The 7,373-nt window shown below is 45.0% G+C and overlaps 1 pseudogene; it reads left to right on the top strand.

Annotated features, from left to right (window-relative positions):
- The first annotated feature begins 2,815 nt into the window (after positions 1-2,815).
- Positions 2,816-2,987, top strand: LOC117883451 (annotated as a pseudogene).
- The last annotated feature ends 4,386 nt before the right edge of the window (positions 2,988-7,373 follow it).

Raw genomic sequence — 7,373 nt, 5'->3', positions numbered from 1 at the left:
CATCCAGTACAGAAGGGAGGGCAAGCTCTTCAACCTCAATCGCCTCCAATCCAAGAAGAAGATCACCCAGAAGAAGATCTTCAAAAAATATTTGCTGTTTTCTCTGAGAAAACGAAAGTATGCACCAACAGACTGCGAATCACCAGGATCCTGCTTAAAAAAAGGCAGATCAATAAAGAGACCCTGGAGAACATCAAGTATTTCCTTTACCGTCAGCAGTGGTCACAGAAAGCTGACGTTGACAAGGATATTCAACACCACCTTCAATGAACCAGTGCAGTTTTCGGATGCTTGAGAAAACGTGTCTTTGAAGATCGTGACATCAAGAATCAAACCAAGCTTCTCGTGTACCCAGCTGTTATTGTCCCTGCTCTCCTGTATGGTGCAAAACCTGGGTCACGTACAGTAGCACCTCAAGATTCTTGAAAGATACCATCAATGGTGCCTCTGCGAGATCTTCCAAAACAAGTGGGATGACCAACACAACAACATCAGTGTTCTGTCCCAAGCCAAAACCTCCAGCATTGAAGCTACAATCACCCACCACCAACTCCGTTGGGCTGGTCATGTTCTTTGAATGCCAGAAAATCGAGTCCTGAAGCAGGTCATGTTCTCATAACTGAGCCAGGGCCAGTGGAAGACAGGCAGGCAAAAAAAGCACTTCAAAGTCATCCTCAAAGCCAACATGAAGAAGTGCAAAATTGACATAAACTCATGGGAAACCCAAGCCCTCGACCAATCAAAATGGAAAGGGACCTTGTGGCAAGGATCTCAGTATTTTGAGATCCAATGGAGAAATGGGAAAGGAGGACAAACGTGCCACAGCCCAACTGAACAATCTAGATCTGCCTTTCCAGTGGGAAATGTCTGCCCCATCTGTGACAAGATCTGCAAATCCTGGATCAGTCTCATTAACCACCTGTGGATCCAGCAGCGCTAACTGGCTATCATTTTATGGAAGACAATCATCCTTGATCTCAGGGATCGACAACTATAAGGCAGGTTTTTTAATTCTTTAATCATTCTCATAGTTCTTCTCTCCAATTTATCAACATCTTTCTTGAATACTGGGCACCAGAACTGGACACAGTATTCCAGCAGTGATCGCACCAGTGCCAGAAACAGAGATAAAACTACCTCCCTACTCCTATTCAAGATTCCCCTGTGTTTGCATCCCAGGATTACATTAACGCTTTTGGCCACAGCTTCCCACTGGGAGCTCATGTTCAGCTGATGTTCCACCATGACTCCCAAATCTTTTTCCTCTTCCTAGGATAGAGTCCCCATCCTGTAAGTATGGTCTACATTCTTTGTTCCTAGCTGTATAGACATTTACATGTAGGTTAGCTGCCTGCATTTGGTTTTTTTCCCTTCATAGCAGTAATTGTGTATATGTGTGTGTAAAAACTGGGGAATGAATAAGGAGGTGAATATGTAGATACTCATGCACAGACCAGACATACAAGGCATTTCAGAGGAAAACATGTACATCAGTCCAACTTCCTGACAAATCCAAAAAAAGGGCGGAGCTGAGATTACAGGCAGGCATTTGTCATTTTCAAAGGAAAACTGTGTGGACAACTTCTGCTCAGCACAGTCCAGTTCAGACAGATCAATGCGTTCATTTAGTAATTTGTTTGCTTGATGGGTGAAATCCTGGGTCCACTGAAGTCAATGGCAAACTCTCACTCACTTCAACAGGGCCTGAATTACCCCCTGTATAAAAATGACACCAGGAAAGCCTCTGTTCAATTCTTGTAGCTCCTAAAAAGCCTCAAGATCTTTAGGATTTGAAGCATGAGGAGCCTTAAAAGCAAAGTAATCGCAAAAGCAAAGCAGGAGATTTTCAAAGGCATAAAAGGCAGGGAGGCACCCAACTCCTCTTTGTGATCTTGAACATCTCCCTCAAAATGAAAATTGACTTAAGCAAAGATGCCCAGCCTGCAGGGCCGGCTCCAGGTTTTCTGCCGCCCCAAGCAGCAAAAAAAAAAAAAAAAAAGCTGATCGGCGGCACTTCGGCAGCAGCTCAATTGCGCCACTCCATTCTTCGGCAGCAGTTCGGTGGTGGGTCCTTCACTCCCTCTCTTCCTCTTCGGCGGCACTTCAGCGGCAACTCAAAGAGAAAGAGAGGGACTGAGGGACCCGCCGCCGAAGACCCAGACGTGCCGCCCCAATAGCGGACAGAGTGCCGCCCCTTTGTATTGGCCGCCCCAAGCACCTGCTTCCTTAGCTGGGGCCTGGAGCCAACCCTGCCAGCCTGGGAATTAGTTCCTCTTTGGTTGCATCATAACGCATCGAAGTTTCAATGCTACCTTTTTAAAGGGAATTAAATGTCTCTTCTGTAGGACAGATTATGTTGCAGTAGAAATATTGTTTCATTTGCATGTGGTATCTTGTCTTAAACCATTAGGGGACATTGCTGTACCCTCTTTTCATTAGAGGCCAGATGGCGACATCCTTACCCAAGGTGAGTACTACCTTACTTCTTCAATAGTCTCACTGATTTCAGAGAGACTCCTTGGGTATCACTGTTGACGTTTATTTCATTTGACTGTATTTTATTCCTCTCTCTGGATTTTGTAGCTAAACTCAGACTTGATTCTTCAGCTGGCTGTGTTATAGGTAGACCCACCCCAGTGATTTCCATGGGGCTCTGCATGGGTGCCAGGATGGCATCATTTGCAAGATTGGGCCCTAGAGTGTAATTATTCTTCCCAGAGGAAAGTTTAGTGTTGTCTCACTAGCTCCAGGAATTACATGGAACATATGCTAACACCACCAACTGTACATTTCAAAAGTGTTTCAGGGATCGCAGATCAGTGGACAGTGCAGTATCGTAGCCAATGAGGTTAATCCGAGGCGTGATTATTGCTAATTGAAAACTTAAATGGTAGGTGGAAAATGAAATGGGAAATCCACCTATCGTGGTACACGTTGGCAGGACCCATTGGAACAAGCCATTGGATTGATGCCTTTGAAGTTATTCAGCTGGATCCTATTAGTCTGTTGGTCCAAAAACCACAGAGGTAATGCATTGCAGTGGCTCTGAAGTTGTGTCAGTTCAGCCTCTATTCCAATTCTCCAGGGTGCATTAAAAACTAGGGGTGGTGAGAAAGAGTTACAAATTCCTAAATCCGAGATGGGTGTCAGGGACAAAACCACAAACAGATGATGCAGAATGTGTGTATCAGATTTAATGGAAAGTGACACATGCTGGAAAATCTTCCCACCCACATTTTTATAGCCTTAAAGTACAATATTTATTTATTATTTCTTTTGCGTAAGATTCAGTATGAAGAAATACCATGCTGATGAGAGCCTAGTCTTGTGATTCCATGGCATGCACAAGAAGAACAGTGGCCAATGCTCTGCAGTCAATGCCGTATTGTGCAGAGTAAACATGGGTATGACACTAGCATCAGTGTCCATGTACAAAGCTACTCACATGCACGGTTAGGAATGGCCAGATTGTGCATGCTACTTTCTGGAAATTAGGTTAATTTCCCCTTGAACATTATTGGCTGTCCTGGAGCTCTTGGCATTCCTTACAACCCATCTAAAGTTTGGAAGTCCATTGCCATGGCAACCAAAACATATTATTTTTTCCAGCTGTCAAAAAATGTTGATTAAAAAAAAAAAAAAAAAGAAGAAGAAGAAGAAACCAAGAGAGGAAATTCTAAGAAAGTGAAATAATCTGGAAAAATAGCAGGCAGCTGCCTTCCCCCTGCTTCTGCTGCAACTTTCTCCTAACTTTCTCCTGTTGGGAGCAGACAGGAAACCTTTGAATGGGGTTAGATGGCGCTTGTCTACAAGGGGAAATTGACCAGAATAGCTCTTGCAGAATAAGCTCACAAAGGGCCCCAAATATTCTGGAACAGAGTTACCACCAAGGATCTATTCCACAATAGCTCTTCTGATCAATTTCCCTGTGTGGACAAGCTCTTAGTTAAACCCAGACCTGTTGTTTCAATTCAGCACACCATGAAGGATCTGACTCCTGGAGCTCTATCTTCTCTCACTTGGTTTGTCGCATAATTTTGTACATCTGTCTAGGTATTCCCTATAACTCTGACCATCTTTGTTTCTCCTCCCACTTGGCTTTATTTTGATCCCTTTAGAAGCCTGAAACTGATGTTTTTCCCTGTTGTACACTGGCACCCACAAGTGTTTGTTATTTTAGGGCCACTTCCATGGGCTGAGATGTGTGCATGGAATTTTTCCTTGGTCTTAAAGAATTGGTTTTGGAGGGGAGGAAGGTGCAGTGTACATCTAATATTGTGCTGACTTTGGGCTCAATTGCTTGAGTGGTGTCTCGGCCTAGTGTTGGCCTGATGCACCTATTACTTAGATTAGTTCCTGTGAGGCAGGAACTGTCTTTTGGGGTATTTGTTTGTATAGCGCCTAGTGCAGTGGTGTACTGGTCCATAATGAAGGCTCCTCGGCAAATAATACAGAATAATTGTGAACACTTATTTAACAACTTAGGAGGGCAATGTATGAGTTTGCCAGCCTGGGGAAAAACAATATGAGCTCTGAACTACCCAGTGTTCATGGAGAAACACCACATCCCTTGGCTGGGCTCCTGCTTCCATGGAGTGGGTTTTGCTGCCACTGGAGGCAGGGCAGATGCCTCTAGTGCCTACAGAAACACCATAGCTCTCCAATGACTCTCCAGGCACCTGGCAACAGCCTGTCAAGTCCCCAAACATGGGTTGCCCTTTACCTATTGAAACTCAACACTGGCTAATGGCTTTTTAGCGGAAGAAGCTCTTGGATCCCCATGGGGATGACTCAGGGAGTGTCTGTCGTCAGGCTGAGCCCTCATCTCCCCAGGGCAGAGCTTAGGCAAGAGGGGGAGGTGCAGGGCCCTCACCTATCCCAGGCCATGGTTTAATCAATGAAGACCAAGTATTTGGTCCTGCCATGCGGGCAGGGGACTGGAAACTTACCTTAGCGAAGTCAGAGAATGTAGAGATAGAGTGAGAAAGGCCAAAGGCCAGGAAGAGTTGGACTTAGCGAGGGGAATTAAAAGTAATAGTAAGAGGTTTTACAGCCATATAAATAGGAAGAAAGCAAAGAAAGAAGAAGTGGGACCGCTGAAGACTATAGCCGGAGAGGAGATTAAAGATAATCTAGGCATGGCGCAATATCTCAATGAATATTTTGCATCGGTGTTTAATGAGGCCAATGAAGGTATTAGGGATACTAGCACCGTTACAGAGGGGCATACGGGATGGGGGATTACCGCATCCGAGGTAGAAACAAAACTAGAACGCCTTAATGGGACTAAGTCGGGTGGACCGGACGATCTTCATCCGAGAATATTGAAGGAATTGGCGCGGGAAATAGCAGGCCCATTAGCGACTATATTTAATGAATCTGTAAACTCGGGGGTAGTCCCGTTAGACTGGAGAATAGCCAATGTGGTTCCTATTTTCAAGAAAGGGAAAAAAAGTGACCCGGGTAACTATAGGCCTGTTAGTTTAACATCAGTAGTGTGCAAGGTGCTGGAGAAGATTCTGAAAGAGAAACTAGTTGAGGACCTTGAGGTTAATGGCAAATGCGATAAATTACAGCATGGTTTTACGAAGGGCAGATCGTGCCAAACGAATCTGATCTCCTTCTTTGAGAAAGTAACGGACTTATTAGATAAGGGAAATGCGGTGGACCTAATTTACCTGGATTTCAGTAAAGCGTTTGATACAGTACCCCATGAGGAACTATTGGTTAAAATGAAAAACATGGGGATCGATATGAAAATCCAGAGGTGGATAGGGAATTGGTTAATGGGGAGAATGCAGCGGGTCGTATTAAAGGGTGAATTGTCGGGTTGGAGGGAGGTTACTAGTGGAGTGCCTCAAGGTTCGGTTTTGGGACCCATCTTATTTAATCTATTTATAACTGACCTCGGGACAGATTGCAAGAGTGGGCTGATAAAGTTTGCGGATGATACGAAGGTGGGAGGAGTTGCAAACTCGGAGGAGGATAGGGATACTCTGCAGGGAGACTTGAATGAGCTTGTGAATTGGAGTATTAGAAATAGGATGAAATTTAATAGTAAAAAGTGTAAGGTTATGCACTTGGGGATGAATAATAACAATTTTAGTTACAAGATGGGGACGCATTGGTTAGAAGTAACGGAAGAGGAGAAGGACCTAGGGGTCCTTGTGGACCGCAGGATGACTATGAGTCGGCAATGTGACGTGGCGGTGAAAAAAGCCAATGCGGTCTTGGGATGTATTAGGCGAGGTATATCTAGTAGAGATAGGGAGGTCCTGCTTCCGTTGTATAAGGCACTGGTGAGACCTCATTTGGAGTACTGTGTGCAGTTCTGGTCTCCAATGTTTAAAAAAGATGAACTCAAACTGGAACGGGTGCAGAGAAGGGCGACTAAGATGATCAGAGGAATGGAAAACCTGTCGTATGAAAAGAGATTAGAGGAGCTTGGGTTGTTTAGTCTGACAAAGCGAAGGCTGAGGGGGGATATGATTGCTATCTTTAAATATATCAGAGGGGTTAATACAAGGGAGGGAGAGGAATTATTCCAGTTTAGTACTAATGTGGACACGAGAACGAATGGATACAAACTGGCCGGGGGGAAGTTTAGGCTAGAAATTAGACGAAGGTTTCTGACCATCAGAGGGGTGAAATATTGGAACGGCCTTCCGAGGGAAACGGTGGGGGCGACGGACCTGTCTGGTTTTAAGATTAAGTTGGATAAGTTTATGGAGGGAATGGTTTAATGATAAAACATAGTAGTCAAGGAAAACCAAGCAATGGTACATGAACAACATAATGGCCAACAAGGGTCAGGCTAGAGACTCTTGCCTATATGCTCGGGGTATTACTGATCGCCATATTTGGGGTCGGGAAGGAATTTTCCTCCAGGGTAGATTGGCCGAGCCTCTGGAGGTTTTTCGCCTTCCTCCGCAGCATGGGGCAGGGATCACTAGCAGGAGGGTCTCAGCCGATTGAAGTCACTAAAACACAGGACTGGGGACTTCAACGGTAGAGTACAGGGAAGGGTCTTGCGGCCTGCGGCATGCAGGGGGTCAGACCAGATGATCATAATGGTCCCTTCTGACCTTAATGTCTATGAGTCTATGAGTCTATGAGACTCGATGACCTCTCGAGGTCCCTTCCAGTCTTAGAATCTATGAATCTATGAATCTAAGATCTGGTGCACCAGGGATCTTCCTTCTCTATTATTCTGCACTGCACATAATTTTCCCACCAAAGCTTCAGTTCTCTGTAGCTGACTAGGAAATGCTACTAATACAATGCAAGGGCCACTGCAACCTATGGGAAGAGAGTAACCCCAGCTAGTCCTCCCATGCCCTTGTTTCTAGTACAGAGGCAACCAGAGCAAGAAG

This window comes from Trachemys scripta, chromosome 9 (assembly GCF_013100865.1).
Source record: "Trachemys scripta elegans isolate TJP31775 chromosome 9, CAS_Tse_1.0, whole genome shotgun sequence".
NCBI lineage: Eukaryota > Metazoa > Chordata > Testudines > Emydidae > Trachemys > Trachemys scripta.
This window is presented reverse-complemented; position numbering and strand designations above follow the sequence as displayed.